At 35.1% G+C, this 17,889-nt stretch overlaps 1 protein-coding gene across 1 annotated transcript in view; it reads right to left on the bottom strand.

Moving 5' to 3' along the window:
- LOC124633766 (trace amine-associated receptor 1) overlaps positions 1–13,642 on the bottom strand; it is a 55,845-nt gene extending 42,203 nt beyond the window's left edge. The window contains exon 1 of the mRNA XM_047169097.1: positions 13,397–13,642. The gene's annotated coding sequence lies outside the window, so the exon portion shown is untranslated. The remainder of the gene's footprint in view (positions 1–13,396) is intronic.
- Positions 13,643–17,889: the final 4,247 nt, after the last annotated feature.

Genomic DNA, 17,889 nt, shown 5'->3' with positions numbered 1-17,889 from the left:
AAAACTTGACGATGACAATCGGATATACGCTTTTACATAAAAAGTTGTGCGTATTTCCAGATAAAAATAGCTCAAATAACAAAGCTTTCACATGAATATAATAAAAATCACATACGCAATTAGCTCTAACAGCTGCAAAACATCAAAACATTATCAATTTCAATTGTTTTAAATCGTAGTTAGAAAACTGCGCTACCGGCCTCATTTTTCTAAAACTTCTCCGTAGTTCACGGGTGACAGCTACCTGTACTAAATAAAATCAAAGCGAGAGCAGCTACACGTCACTTTCAAGAGCCAAGACTAAGACTGAAGACGTTCTTAGTTTAGAACCGTGTAGGCGTGCCTAAACCCGGTTTAAATTGAAGAAGCTTTGGTATTCGCGACGTGTTTTCAAGTCGTATTTAATTAAGAAGTTTTGCGGATCATTTCCATTCTGATCTTGGTGGTGAAATACGTTGTTTGTTGTTAGAGTTGTAATGAGTTAATTGGTGGTTGAACTAATGTTCTATTTTTGGAACAAAACATGTTTGGATCTGGTAATGTGATTTTTTTCTATAGTGTCTGGCTTGTAGTGTGACATTAACTTCCTCTGTTGCTTGCCAAGATTTATGTACTTTGTTTCAGGCTCCACATAAAACATTTTTATGCTATTTATTGGATGATACAGAGAACTTCAATAAAATAAAATTACAGAAAAATATTCTCATACTTAAAATCGATAATTTTTTTAATTAAATTATTTTCAATTTTAATACACATAGACATTCAAATTTTCACATTTCACAAAAAAATAAACCTGATTCTAACAACACAACAAGCTGACTACCGTTCTAACGATAACTGCGTACATTATAACAAACATCAGTAATTTTACGTTGGCTTCAATCGAAGAGCAAAGCTTTATCTCCCCGGAATAAACCACGAGACACTAATGAGGTGTCACTATACCGCTCGCATATCATATACATGGTGTATTAAACTGGCACGCCGTCGGAAATCCGACAACAAAGCTATTTTTAGCATCATTTTAATAATAATGGAATTTTTTGAGCAAATGTGAAACTGGGATTTTAGGTAACCACACTAGAAAATTTTTGCTACCTGTATTTTAAAACGAGTATTCCCAAAAGCTCCAAAATAAGGTTTTTAGTGCGGCCCGTGATCTCACCTGCGTGCTGTGGAAACAACTTAGCACAAACTGATATATAGGTAAGTAGTCTTTAGCCTTCCTCGAAATTATGCAATATTTTACCAGAAGTCTCAAGAAGATTAGCGAGTTCAATCACACAAACTAACTAATCAACTTTATAAACAAACTTTTTCACTCAAACAATTTACAGCTATGTGCAAAATGATTTTTTTTTGTATTCTGTAATAAATTATCTGCATAAATCGTATTTAATAAGTAGTAAGTTATTAACTTTTTTTGGATTATAACCATTCGACCTGTCCCATTTAGGTAAGGTTAAATTCATTGCATTGGAAAGTTAGTCTATTATTCAGGTTTGCCGGATGAGCGGCGGTAATTACCAAAACCGCAGCTGTCCATTCGAATCAATTCATATTGACATTGTTAGGCTTGTGTGTTGGAGTTTAAGCGTTATATCTAATTATACATTTATTAGGGTTTCAGCAATGATGTAATAATATTGGCAAGTACAAAGTTTGCTGTATGTTTTTGGCTGATTTTATCGCACCTATTCGAGCTCAACCAAAAAGTATAAAAATCAATTGTAATTTTCGATTGTGAGACATTTTAATGGGCTGGAAGTCTTGAAGACAGAAAACTACTTAAATTATGAACTCCTTTGGCGAATTTTCATTGCAAAAGTAGACAGGTAAGCCTACATTTCTTCTATTATATTCAAAGGCAATCAACAACAAAATAAAGTAGGTACTTTAAAAACCCTCTAAAACCGGAATACTATAACAATTAGATTACCATACTAATGAAGAAACTCGCGAATTGGAAATAAGGTAGAATCTGACATTTTAATTGAAAACGTTGAATAAGTAATTAGCTGGACTAACGAATTTCATGGCGAGATAATTTTAGATGAAACCGCTTGATAATAATATTATTGAGTTACTGTAAAAATTAACAACGCCAGCGGCCTACATTATCATTAAAGTCTTGGACAAAAAGTCTTTGAAACTTTGTCTTTACTTAACAAACAAAAACTCCGCAGTGGTTTTATTTTACACGTTTCGTTGTCATGATCCACTTCGCTCATTATAAAAGTTAATGAAAATATACATAAGAGTAATTAAAACTATGTTTTTCTTTTTAAACTGAAACTCATTTTGATACCGTCTATTAGACGAAGCGTTTATTTTATCAACACAATAATATATGTGTAAGTTAATCCGACATTACCGGAGAGAGAACAGGCGCTATGAGAGTGAAGGAATAGTGACTGCACCTGTGTCTGCGCAAATGCTTGTGCACTATAATATGTCCTGCGCAGTGTGCTAATCTCCTTACATGAGAACAGCCGCCGTAGCCGATAATTGGCTAGGAGGACATCATCACATATAAGTTAAAAATGTTATGAACCTTCATTATTTACTGAGTTACCCAAATAACTCTTTTTTATGAAATTGAACTGAACACAATATATATAGGTGCCTGTGAAGAAAATACCTGTAGAGACTAATTGGTAATGATGACTAAAAAAGTGCCATACTCAGGATCCTACAGACAGATTTGTTTTACATCCAAAACTTTTTACTGGCTAACAGAAAATGTTCTATTATATTGAAAATATAGAACGTTTTAGCCGTGCCATGTTGAAAGCGGGATGTTTTCCCGCATCAGTTCAAGTGAAAAGGTTCCGAGTGGTGTGATAATGGATGCTGCAACTTATCCCCGGGTTATTCACTGTTGTTATTTTAGAAGCCGAAAACATTAACTTAAGCTCTGTGAAGATGAAAATTCTCACGGTATTTGTGTACTTACCAGTTGTTCTTTGTTCTGCAAAATTGTAGATTGTGATTCTAGTGTTCCTTAGTTTGCAGGTAATCCTACTTTTATATCGTTTGGACAACGGGTTAAGTGAAATAAATGGAGTTGCCGTTAATTTTTGTAACACAGTTTATTCTCCTTTTGAATACAATTAAACAGTTTTTATTTAAGGGATGTACGCCTTTTTTTACTCGACAGCTGCATGGTTATTTTTATTCAACCTTTTCTACTTCAAAATCTTTACGTCTAAAATAAAAGACTACCTGGTATTCTGATGCTCAGTTATTTTCCAATACTTGAACACTTGAGTCGCTTCTACTTGAAAGAACAGTTTTGAATATCAGATCATTATACCTAAACAGAATTTGTGTGTTTTTGTCTTTAATCCTCATAATGTAATTCCCTACGTTAAAGACACATTTGAACCTATCGTGTTTTGTTCTTTGTGACTTCTTTGTAATTTTAGTACCTAATAAGCAACCTTAAAACCAGAAATAAGTCCCCGCGATAGCAATGTTGCTGTATTGTATTTATCGGATATTTTTTTCGGATGGTTAGTCAAGTAGTACTGAAAATATTTTCAAAAAATTGTTTTTCCAAAAGGGATCATCACGTGCTACAAATTAAATATAATAATACTCGTAAGCTAGTACAATGTAAAAATATTTAACATTTATAACGTATATATTTGTATTTAGTCGTTCAAACTATGCTTGAATTATCATTGGGAAATAATTAAAATATATATGTGATATTCACATAGTTGAAATATTGTTGAGATGAAATAACTGAAACACGGTTGATTAATTAGTTTTAACCTCATATACAAGTCTATACTTATCCAAGTGATATAAGTAAACAAAACCAAAATAATCTATCTGCGTAGAATGAAATATTCAAACCAGAGGCTGCATAAAGACATCATCGGAGCCATAAAAAGATTACACTTGAAAAAAAATATAACCTAACCCTACTTCCCGGGCACAATAAAACGTAATTTACGTTCCTTTTTAGGGTACAGTGTCGGAGAAGGCGAAACTATTGTAGTCTATGACTTATGTAAGGGCGGGAAATATTACAGATTAGAAAAGCTTGTCCATAGATTACAAATAACGTTGTTTCTTTGATAACATGATAAGGTTTTCCGTATAAATAAGGTTTTTAATGTAATAAGTATTTTTTTATTTTTATTTAAAGAAGATAATAAATATATTAGTATCTATCTCTCTTTTTTGAAAATCATTTATTTCAATAAGACATTATATTTGACAGGTCTTGAAAACAAACACAGGTATTGTCTATATTCTTCGAAAACAATGCCTTACAGAGGAACATATTTATGTTTATAAAACAAAGAACAACAGGGTGTTCGGAAAACACTGAGGTCTAGAAACTTAGCCGCTTGATCACAGCCTTTATTAAACATCGCCTAAAGCTCAGCTACTTGACACAAGCAAAATATTTTTTTTTTTTTTAATTAATTTATTTATTTATTTTATGTAAATATTTACATGACGTAAAAAAAAAGCCTTATTTATACATATATACAACTAAAAAATGCCATCAAAAAACTCCTCATCACTGCCCACCGGGAGTGTACCCAAGAGGCTGGCAGCATTGCCACGTTGGATGGCAATGCTTAATTTTTGACCAAAATAAAAACCAGCCTTTGGGTCACTTGAAGTGTCAGCAAGTCGCTTTGCCAGATCTTTAAAAAGCAGATGAGCACTTGGACCCCACGGCCCGAGGGTTTCAACAATTAATTGTTGAAACCCTCATTCAGTTTCAAATAATTTATTAAATTACTCAAATATTTGCAGGCATTAATTCTCTAAACAAGCAAACCGACACTCAAAGGAAATCAAACAATAATTCAATTTACATCAAACCCACTGGAAAATCTTCGTTTGTATCTGTTGTAATATAAACGTACTGAAACCTGCAAATTCTCAGAACGTCGCCACATCGTGTCTTCAATTTCCAAAGGAACTCACATAGGAGGAATCTAGCTAACATTGGTTTAAACGCTTGCGTTCTGTGATCAAGATTTCGTTATGAGTACTTTGCATGGAGAACAAATGACTAGCGGAGATGTCATAATACAAAATCTCCTAAGAAAGTAGCGCGCCAAAATGCGGGTGTTCGCGGGACGAGTAGGGCTGCCATCTCGAATTTCGCCAAACCCGGACAAACATTTAAAAAACCCGGACATTTGGCGTAAATCACATTTTTTCCCCGAACGAGTACGATTTTGTTTAAACAAAATAATACCTAATTTGTAATCCATTTACTATTAACATATACTTAAATTCAATGAGGTGCTTCCTTACATCAAAAGTGTCCGGTTTTCAAACTTACTTACTTTCAAAATATAATCACCAATCAATCAACAATAATCTTTAACGAGGAACCCGAACGCCTCCTTAGTTCTAGTAACTCATCACGCATACCCTGCGTTACCGTGACCTACAAGATGGCACCTCTCATACCTTCCTTATGGCATCTCTGCTATCTTTCTTTCCTCGGTGTACTTTGTTACATGTGTTTTCTGCAGGGTTCAATTTGATCTGTACTAAAGGCTTTGCCCACAATTTGAAAGCAAATTCAACTGTTTCAACTGTACCTGAGAGATTCACACCTACAAATTGTTTGAATTTGGAACGATGTTTAGAATCCACTGATATAATATTCAGTACATTTTGGTGATATATATAGTAAGTTCAACTCAGTCTTGCGCGCGGCCTTATGTGTGGGTAACCCTTGTACATACACAGTGACTTTGTGTGCGTGACAAGAGGTACAGTCGGGTACAAATGATGAATTTTCGGATTCGCTACTCTCACCAAGGTAAATTATAAATTTTGACTCCATGTCAAAATGTCTATAGTATTTTTCTTTTTTCTTTTGTACATGTCGACAAGTATTACCCAACATCCCTTCATCAATATGACTTAAACGTTCATTTATGAGTTTCATTATTTCCGCCTTATTTTGGTCGACATTATGCGAAGCAATATTATTTTTTTAAATTCTTACATTATTATACTAGATTATACGTTTTTTTACAATCTTAGTCCACACTTTTATTTATTGTCCGCGTACCCCGAGATCTAGAAAATATGTAAGGAGTATTTAATTGATCTTAGATATTTCACCTCATTTATTTCTTAGATACTGTCAACGTCAAAACGATGGATGGATTGTGTGAAAGTAGATATGGTAAGAAAGAATGTTACTTGTGAGATGACGGCAGATAGAAGAGTATGGAAGAAGAAAACATGCTGCGCCGACCCCAAATGAAATTGGGATAAGGGCAGGAGGATGATGATACTGTCAACGTCAATTTGAAAAAACTTATGAGAAAATAATGAAAAACTGTAAAATGTAATAATAAAAAGCTTTGAATGTTGTTTCATTTTTTGAAACGCTACCTGACTCCTTAAACATTTTCTCCGTGAAGAACGAAAATTTTCGTAAACGACTGTACCCATAACAAAAAGCGATAAGAACACGTCATGCTCGGACGACGTCACTGTCACTCGAATGAAAGTTGTATATTTACAAGCCGACGCACACATAGGGCCGCGCGCAAATCTGAGTTGAACTATCTATACCTATTGACACGAGCTAGACTACTGCACTATGAGAGTATGTGGGAAAAAGATTTGGATAAAGTTTTCTGTCGATATTTAGTCAGACGAGCATAATGGCTGAAAACCCAAAGGCTACTAGACTTCATATTTTAGGTTGAAACTTATATGTACCTACATGTGCATCCATCCTACGTAGGTATGAATAAATTGACTACCTACCACGAAGCTTAACTTTGCCGATGACAAATTTTGCTTTCACTACTAAAATGACTTAACCAAAAAATAGACCCACATAGAAAAAATGATATATAGAGCTCTGAAGGCATATTACAAGCCACCGATTTCAATAGAATCCTCGAATCGTTATGAGACAATAATTACAAGAAACAAAGTTCATCTATAAGAAGTTAACCAGTTATCTAAGATTAATTTCAAATGAAAGTGATCGAGTGCGATCCCAAAATCCTTTGGAAGTGTACCTAACTGTTTGCTAACGAACTTGGTATTCTAAAGGAGCTATGCAGTGGTTGTTCCGTTACACTCACGATCAATTTTGGTCGACAACTACTGGACGAGTTTAGTTAATTACACCTTCGGCGGCTCAGTTCACACTTCGTCTCGGATGCAGATTATAAACTCCTTGCTGGTTCCCTAAGCTGGTTTTGAAGAAGGTTTTGTTTTTGGAATGTAGTAACTCTTTCTCTTACTCTGTTCCTTTGTTTAATCTCTATTGTATGGGAATAACGATCATGTTATGTAATGAGGGTTTGAAAAACAATAAAATACACTAAAATCTAATTTATTTCCTATTTACACTTACAAAGAAACCTTAAGTTAATTTTCCTAACATTCGTCTTCTACTTAAGTTATTAAATTATTACTCGAATTCTATTTCCAATGTTACTTATGAACGAGTTTAGGGACGCCTACATTACTGATACATATAAATACTATGATCATTTTAAAATATGTTTTTGCTGGAACTGAAATTCTGTATTATCAAGTAAGTTCTAGCTCACAATTTACTTTTCGCTTGATTACATGGTACAAATAGCTTTAAATTGAAGTAGTGTTATCTGTTATGTGAAAGAAACCTGAAAACAAAAGATAGATAGTACGATACTTCTTTTGTTGAAAAACAAAAGAAATCCCTGAATCCTAGACCTATTTGTAACTTTGTCTATTTCACTTACAAAGGAGATGGCCAAAAAAAACCCAGAGTCGACAGAAACTTCGTATGTATGATTGGATTCAGTATAATGTGTAGATTACAAAAAGTATTTCATATCATCTAAAAACCATGGGGTTCTCTTTTTACAAGATTTTTTCCAAGAAGATTTTAGTACATAAAAAAGCTTAACTTTTCTGTTTGCAGTTCATTAAAAGTTGCGCATAGGGTAAAAACTTTACACTCAGGTGTACATATGTCTGTTATTATAGCACTATACACAAGTGATGGTTTAGAGCTGACCTGATGATGGAGAAGAGAGAAGGTCAAGGGAACTCGGCAATGGTAAATATTAATTACCTCGTGTTTGGGCTTATATTATTCGCATTGACGAGAACTTTTCACTAATGTGAATAGTGATTAAAAAGCTAAAAAAAAAATATATTGTTTTTTACTTTTAAGTTTTTTTTTTAATTAACCTTTGTCAGTTCAGAAGTTTACACATAACAGGGAAACCTCTTCAAGTAGGTAAGGTCGGTACTTAGTCGTAGGTATCTGGAGTGGTTCATGTCAATAGTGCAATGGGTGGGGGTCAAAACTCAAACTCAAGACCTTTTGATTACCAGGCAAACTCTGTAACTATGGTGATGTTACTCTTCGCATGTATAACGTTAGTATACCATGTTTTTTTATGCAAATAATCTTTAAAATCAACATAAATTCATAATATTATATAACCTATTTTACATACATATACATAACCTATTTTTGTGAAAATATGATATAGCTCCTATACCCCATGGATTTCAGACTGGATTTTTTGACACCATCAAAGGTCTATCATAATGAACCCATTGGTACCCATTTCGTTGCTGTCGATTCTGGGTTTTTTTACTATGAAAATTTGGCCATCTCCTTTATCTTTGTCTATTCCACTTATAGCTGAACAGGTTCAGGTGAAATGGAGAAAAGTGGGACTCCATTAACTGTCAAAAACGGCAAATATCTACGCTTAATTAGGTATCTCTGCGATGGATATCAGGTAAACATGAGTAACGAGCTAATCGTGTCATAAGTTAAAACGACAGACACTGCGCCACAAATGTCAGACATAAATGTCTATACTGTAGACGCTTTGACAGTTACTGACACTGGTGTACCACTTTTCTTCTGTCACGACGTATGTTAATCAACAGTTTACTCAAAGACTTTAGACGTTACTTTTTTTTTCATCGAGTGTGCACTTTTTGGTATCGAGTATAGAATGTTTATCTTATAGATTTGTCTTCCCTAACTACTACTCTTTACGTACATTTTATCACTTTACAAATTCATCAAACATAGTTATGGGAAATATGGGATTTCATCAACTATGAATGAGATTTCAGTAATCAAAGTGGACAATTTCAATGTCAAAATGTTAATCAAAAAACGCCCATGAAATTAAAGAAAAGCAAACTAGGTACAGGATATCTGTTAAACATAATACATACTAGTATGATCAGAATGTATGACTGCATTACTTTGCGTTCCCGTTACTACAATAGGCAAAACGCCAGAGTTAGTTGCAGTACCAATGAAACGGCACCGCAGTTTTAAAAGTCGTTTGAATATTGACCTGGCATAGAGAAAAGCGAGCCGAGTCAGCAGCTTCAGTGAAAAGTTATTAGTTTTCTGTGTTGGAAAGCACTATTTGCTAATCAAACATACAATTTAACTTGCATTGCAAACGTCCAAATTGCAAAGCTTGAATTAAAAAATACGTCAGCTTAAACTCGGTCAATTTCCACATGAGTTAATTCATAATTAGTCAAAAACCAAACCTTTTTGGCTACACGTGCAGATAAATAACACATCGTTTACTTTTCACTTTGGCAAAACAACATCCAGCTTCAGATTGTGGTCAGGAAAAGCGGCACATAAAAAATAAATTCCATTTTTACTACCCTTAAATTCAAAACTCAACAACTTCGCAAAATTCGTGCGATCCTTCACCCCTAAAACAAACGAGCACTCCATTTTATTTTCCAAACCCATATCAGCATGGAAACTGTCCAACATTGAGCGAAGTAAAAACGGTCATTTACTTAAAACGCGCAACCGACATCGGTTAGCCTGTGTTTAATTCTCCTAATAGTTCAAGGAACATTGTTCTGGGGACCTACGAACAATGTTTACGCATCCTTCGTCGTGATTTGTTGCCAGCCTTTTTATTGTCCTCATTTTATTTTTTTCATCTAGCCACACAATTCGCGAGCCCCAAATTGTTCCTCCACACGAAATTTCCGCTGTGCCGAGTTTTAATTGAGAAATGTATTTATTGTTTCAATATTCACGGATATTTTATTCCTTTTTTTTAATTATCTTGATTTGTATGGGCCGTAATGGATAAGATTGTGAAATAAAAATATTTCTAGTACCACAGTTGTTACTAAACCCAACAACATCTAATTTCACTTCATCTCGATAAGTTCAGACTAATTAATTAGTACGATACAATCTGAAGCTTACAAATTACCTCTCCAAACTTCTCAATTAGGAAACTCCATCAATGAACCACGTATCAATTTGGCTAAATAAACATAAATGGTTACAAATCATTCAGAATTAAACCCGATGTATTGCTTACATTGAAATGCATTACAATATTAACTATCATACAACATCGTTACTCAATACATATTGTACTAATGCGTTAATCTATCGTTACGTATGCAATTCCGCAGGCGTTGATGATATTATATCGGGTGTGTCGTTCACAATCTCATTAAATCATATCGCATATACTTTATGATATTCTATGACGAATTGTAAAAAAAATAACCTAATCCATTCAGTGGTTTAACCACAGGAGTCATTTTTCGTTTTTATAATTTACAACATCATGTGTAAAGCAGAGATAAAGTTAGGAGTATCGTATATTTTGATCAGTTGACAGCTATATTAACCAGTATATTAACGCATTTCATTTAATGTGATTATGAACGACACACCCGATATACGGTTTCAATTATTATACCATAGAAGGTCAACCGGGGTCTGTCGTCTTGTATGGATTAGAGTGTTGGGAATCACAAAAAGAAGGATGAGAAAAGAGTGCAAGTAGCAGACATGAGAATGCGAGATGTAGGTATGTATGTGAGGAGTTACCAGGATGGATAAAGTGGAGAGTAGAGCCAGTGATAGAAGTGGTAGTGTGGGCATGTGATGAGAAGCGCGTGTTAATTATGAATGTGGAAGGATAGAGAAGCAGAGGTAGACCGAACAAAAGATGAAAAATGAGAAGGATTGACGGCCAGAAAGCAAACATGACATATTGCAACGAACCCAAATAACTTAAGAATAAGTAGTAGTAAAAAGTAGAAATTTATCATGATGAATTTCTATGTTAAAGTAAGTTATGTTTTTTGTAAGTCTCCGTACTATTGAAGGTTTTATTTCTCTTCTATTTATTTACTTTATATTTGAGCATGTGTGAAATTCAAAATGGACGGCAATTCCGCGTGAAATGTGTCGTAAAGTTCTTTAGAAACAAACCGACTGCTTTAACAACTGACTACATGACAATATGACATACAGTTTCGACAATAGATGTCAACATAGAAAGCTCCTACGTCTCTAGCTAGATGCAAACGAAATGGACCAAATACATTTTTGGAAAGAGCATGACAATTTAACTCCATTCTGTGGTCTTTAAGCATTTTGATTTTTTTTAAGTACCTACGTTTGGTGTTCACAACTGGTTTCTATCATGGCATTGTTATAGGATTCTTAAATAAATCATAATAGGTAGGTATTTAGTATAATACCTTTTAAGACTCAAGTTGATATAATTTATTTTTTCGATACTTACAATAGTTTTACAAAATGATCTTATTATAGGGAAACTAAGTATCAAAATATTCATCCGCATCGCTGTCAGCTGGGATCGTGCCCAAAAGGCTGGCTGCATTGCCACGCTGGATGGCAATGCATATCCTTTGACCGAAGTATAGGCCAGCCCTTTGGTCACGAGTGGACTCCACTAATCGCTTACTAATTTCTCGAAAGAGTCTGTGGGCACTTGGGCCCCATGGTCCCAGGGTTTCAACCCCAAACGGCTCAAAAATGCAATTGCCGGTGAGGTTTACATATTTGTGCCGCTTGAGGTTTTCCGCGGCTGCAGCAGCTGCACCGACACAGCTCGCCGTACTGGGAAGGTGGGAAGGTGCAAGGGTGTCGACGCAGGTTGCGTCCCACACCAAAGACCTTCCCATCTTCCAAGGCATTATAGACATCCCGTCTGGTCTCTTGCCATCGTCGCGCGCCAAGCCTCTGGGTTCTAAAATGGCTGGCACTCCGGCGGTGACAAGAGCACGACGGATAATGTCATTTATGCTGGCGTGTCGTGCCATGCGACCAGCACTTTTGCTACAGGAAAGACCATGGTGCCCAAGGCGGTCCACAGATTCACCGCACTGACAGCGATGCGGAGCCGCAGTGGGAGCGCCTTTTAAGTATTTTTTTTAATAATACCTTTTAAGTAAAACACAAGTATATAAATATGTAGATATGGTAAAAATACGTGGGTTTTGCGTATATCCATTTAAGATTCTTAAAAAAAAACAGGCAAGTTCCTATAATACCCGTACAAAACAAATATTGTGTGTAAAGCTCGCGAGTTAAGTCAAGTGCCAGAGATTCCTGTTTAAATAACAAAAGGAAAAACATGAATAAGAAAACCATATTTTATCCCATAAGACGTGGCGCTTACATTCATTGGTATAAATAAATTCATTTTCCTCAGACATCGCCTATAAGCCAAGCAAGGCGGCTATTGTCTTTAAAAAATATTTCGTGATATTTCGGTTCCTACAGTAAATTGCTTTAAGGGGAACCTTTCACCGAAAGTGGCAAACGCCAAGGAAAAGTTAAACCAATTATTCGCCAGTAAGAAATATCAAAGTGTTGTTGTAACAATATTAAAGATTCATTTATAGATTTCTCGCTCCTTGGCCATCTCCAATTCAATAAAATTTACATTTTTGGTAAGAAATTGACCTTAATTTTATGCTATATTTTTTATTGAGGAAGTAACAATTACCATAGACAAGTAAAAACAATAGGGCAGCCTTTGATCCTTTTTCCGAGTAACACCTAGTTAACGAATACTGATGAATTACAAATTCAAACAAAACACGATCAAAGATATTTCCTGATAATCATTTGAAAAGTAAAAAAGAAACAGGGTTCTAAATTTGAACACCCGAGTCAAGATTGAAAAAAAAAAGAATTAAAACGTGCTACCAAACAAGTCCATTGTGATTAAAGTGAAAAATTAGTCGGAAAATTCTTCGTCAGTCAATCTCGGATTCCACTTTGTTACGTTGACGAATCACTCAACTGTACAGAACCCTTCGGACGAACTTGGACGAAAGTTTTATTTCGTTATCTCTCCTGAACGACGAACGAATAAATTGTACAAATTTTGAATTCCATGTATTTTCTTGGCCTCTTGCTGAACTCAAAAGATCACTGTTAAGGGCGTGAACCCTAAACCTAGATTTACTAGGCCGGTGACAATTTTTTTTCAATTACTTAGTGTACAAAAATATCAAAACCCAAAATACAAATTTAAGTGTTTCAGCTTCTTTACAAATTGATGTGTGATGATTCAGTATAACCACTTACCACTCTCATCTGTCAACATCGTCATCATTCATTAACTCGACACTACCACTTTAGCAACACTTAAATTTTGACCTAAAAAAAAGAAAAAGTTTCAGGTCCACTCCAAAACAAATCACATGTAATACGTCTGTAACAGTCAAGAGTCAATAGTGAACTTTGATTAAAATTATTCGAATATATTTTTTCGAGCGGAGTGCGGTCGATGCTTGCGGCGCGCAGACGTCCTACCCCTGCGACGTTTCAGTGAGGACTGAATGGTACTGAAGCTGAAAATCTGAAATATTTGACGATCCCTGTGGACAGCCACCCTCTGCCGTGAAGATAAGTCCAATAGTACTTGCGCTAAGCTGATTACGAGCCTTGTACCAGATATCTCTATCTTCAATGCTCAAGTTTACAGATTACGGACTCCTTTAAGTTGTTGTTAAAGGATTATGTGAATATTTGGTTGTTACTGAGCGTTATCGTTGTTGCTCAATTTTATTTTATAAATAACTTGTATTTGTTAAATTTTGGATTAAAGGAAAAAGAGAAAAGAAAACGTGTATTTCATCAGGAAATTCACAATGCATCGTACTTAATGAATAAAATTGGTAGCTCGTTAAGTCCTATCACATGCGACCCAGTGTGAATAAAGTTGACCTCAATCAACGAAGCTACTGGTAAACTACCTCTATATTCATAACTAAGAACAACAAAGAGACATTTACCAATTCTATTAACAATTTCGACCGAGTTCGAATACAAAGCCAAGCATATTTAACACAAATCTGAAAAATAGGAGGCATTAAATAAATACAAAGACTCCAGTATTTTTAAAATAAGACGTCTCCTAAAATTGATGTCTTACGTTTACAAAAAATTACGCCCATTACTGATTCAAGACTTTTCTTCTGAAAAAACTAAATTCATTTTCAACCGTAATGGTTCGTATTAAAGTTTTTCGATCGAATCTAATGACCATAAATAAATATAGACGAATAAATTGTGAATGTGAGACATGCGTGTAGTTATGCGATTTTTCATACTTTTTGGAATATATGTTACTAGCCGTTACGTACCGTGATAACTACTGCCCGTACCGGGATAAAATAGAGCCTATGTTACTCGTGGATAATGTAGCTTTCGAATGGTGAAAGAATTTAAAAAAACGGTCCAGTAGTTTTTGAGCCTATTCATTACAACCAAACAAACAAACAAAGTTTTCCTCTTTATAATATTAGTATAGATTACACTAGGTGGCTGCTGTCGGTTTCAATTGTCTCTTCGGATCAATAGGTTATGTCAACTAATCATAAGAAAGTTTAAACAATATTAAAATTTTTCTCCAAAAATTCGGTCCAGCCTGTTTCGGTGAAAGTGAGCAAACAAGTAACGTTGGCTATGATATTATAATTGACATAGTGCTTCTTTTATTGTTTAATTCTTTAAGTAAGCTAGGTAAGCAGACAGCAGCCATCTTGCTCTAATGAATATACCCTCGCCACACTACACTAATCGTATATTGATCTTGTGATACCCGCATTAATTAATGACCTCTTGACCATCAAAACACTGAACAAGAACAATCAATTATTAGATAAAGTAGGTTTCGTTGTACGGGATACCTGTTTAAATATAATGTGTACCTAATTATTAACTGAGAGAAGCAGAAGATTAGAAGCTATAGATAGATATTCATTTTTTTTACCGTACCGAGTCAATAAATGTGTTAAAATTCTTGTCAGTTTTTAGGGTTCCGTACCCAAAGAGTAAAGCGGGACCCTATTGTTTTCGCTCCGTCCGTCCGTCCGTCCGTCTGTCACCAGGCTGTATCTCATGAACCGTGATAGTTAGAGAGCTGAAATTTTCACAGATGATGTATTTTTATTGCCGCTATAACAACAAATACTGAAAACTAGAATTAAATGAATATTTTGGGGGTTTTATAAATAAAGAACGGAACCCTCCGTGCGTGAGTCCGACTCGCACTTGGCCGGTTTTTTTATTTGTTCATAAACGTGGTCACTGTTTATACCTATCACCAAATATATAATATAAAATGAATTCAATTCTCGGAAGAGGATGACAAAAGGCCATGATTAAAACAATGTAACTTCTTTTAAATGACATTATACCCGGGTAAGTAGGAAGCCATTGATTTTCTCGTTTTTTTAAAGAAAACTCACAAGTTCTTCATACTCAAGGTTACCAGGTTGTATGGCCCTCTCAAAAAACAAAGGCTCTATAGAATCGATTCTTTATTGTACTAAGATCAAGGGCGATATACTAAGATCGGAAATCTTAAGAGCGGAGTAAGATTTTTAAAGCACATTATATATTTTTTTTTTATTGAGGAATAAAACTAATAGTAACATTTTATTCATGCGCGTAAACTTTCAGTTTCATGCAGAATATAATTAAGTAATTATTATTTCATGCGAAGAGGTAATGTTAACACAAATATAGAAAACAAATATTATTCATATGTTATTGGAATAGTTATTATTACCAATAATTTTTTCAGACATATTACCCATAATTGTAATTGGATTTCCACATTTGGACTGAAATAGGCAACTGTCTATAATTGGTTAAGCCTCGTTAACATATTACGTGTGGCAGTAATCCCCCAGATTACCTTGCAAGGATTCTAATGTAACTGATATACATTATTATTATCTAATTAGATCAGTATGACGAGTTTAACGCACTTTATTCAGAAGTGCTCCACAATTCTATTTTTTAAAATGTTCTTTTCTTTAAATAGCTATATTTAGCTTAGAACCAGTTTGATCGTAGGTAGATTTATTCACTTGTTTCTTAAAAGATCTCATTAAGGAACTGTTGTAACAAATGCACATTATAGAAAGAAAGAAAGAAAAACCATTTATTAACGCAAACGACGCAAAAGCAATAAAACAAATAAAACTAATTACAGAACAAACAAACATTTAGTAAATAAGGTAAACGTACCAATAGTCGTCGGATTTCGGAAATCACTGACTTTGAAGCGCTACTGTGTGTTAAATATTCAATAGAAAATGAAAATTTTTGCATGACGTGATAGAGTATTTATTCGTTATTCTAAGTAACTAATGTTTTTTATTTCATTTTGATGGGTTTATATACTTATTAAGGCAAAAGTAAAAAAAGGGCGATTTGTACCAATAGTCGTCTGATTTGTACGGATACTCGTCAAATATTCCAGTACTCGTCAACTTTTAATGCTAATGTAAACTCTCTGCTCTTGAACATAAAGTTCAAGTTATGTACATTTTTTTGTGGTTGAATTTGTTAAGTATACTTGTGCCTTTGAAACATTAGGTAGATAGATAGAAAATCAAATCCCTATTTAGGATAGCAGGTCACAATCTGTTAGAAGATCAGGTATTCAATAAAACAGATACATAATTGCATTTTAATTTATATTCCTAACTATCAAACGCTTGGAATCACAAAATCAGTCTATAAAATATGTACCTATATGTTATATTTCTTAATCATAATAACCGTGCAGTCATGTGCATATATGGCACGAGTAAAATTATTACTATTAAAATATTTAAATTGTAAAATAAAATAATCAGTTTTCACAAAAAATAAACGCCACATTCATTAATCATCATATCAGCCGTAGGACGTCCACTACTGAACATAGGCCTCCCCCTTGGATCTCCACAGATACCTGTTGGAGGCGACCTGCATCTAGCGTCTTCCGGCGACCTTTATAAGGTCTTCTGTCCACCTTGTTGGTGGACACTGCGTGCGCTTACTAGTCCATGGTCACCACTCCAGCACTTTTCAACCCCATCGGCCATCTGCTCTGCGAGAAATATGGCCTGCCCATTGCCACTTCAACTTGCTAATCCGGTGGGCTATATCGGTGACTTTAGTTCGTCTACGGATCTCCTCATTTCAGATTCGATCACGTAGAGAAACCCCGAGCATAGCCCTCTCCATAGCTCGTTGAGCGACTTTGAGCTTTGAGATGAGGCCGATAGTGAGAGACCACGATTCGGTGCCGTAAGTCAGCACTGGTAACACATATTGATTGAAGACTTTCGTCTTGAGGCAGTGAGGTATGTCGGACGCAAAGATATTGCGTAGTTTCCCGAACGCTGCCCAGCCGAGTTGGATTCGGCGGTTTACCTCTTTCTCGAAGTTGGACCTACCTAATTGGATTACTTGTCCTAGGTAGATATATGAGTCAACAACTTCGATTACCGAGCTTCCAACAGAGAACGGGGTGGGCTCAACATGGGCATTTGACATAATTTTCGTCTTGTCCATGTTCATTTTCAGGCTCACCCGTTGTGAAACTCGGCCGAGGCCATCGAGCATCATACTGAGTTCCTCCATCGACTTTGCCATGACTACAATGTCATCGGCAAACCGAAGGTGAATGATGTATTCGCCGTTGATATTGATGCCAAGTCCATCTCATTCTAGGAGCTTGAAGGCGTCGAGCCTTGGTTTCGCTGTATGGTCTCTTTAACACGATTTGTATTAAA

Source organism: Helicoverpa zea, chromosome 10 (genome assembly GCF_022581195.2).
Source record: "Helicoverpa zea isolate HzStark_Cry1AcR chromosome 10, ilHelZeax1.1, whole genome shotgun sequence".
NCBI lineage: Eukaryota > Metazoa > Arthropoda > Insecta > Lepidoptera > Noctuidae > Helicoverpa > Helicoverpa zea.
Note: the sequence above shows the minus strand (reverse complement) of the source record. Positions and strands in the feature narration are given on the sequence as shown.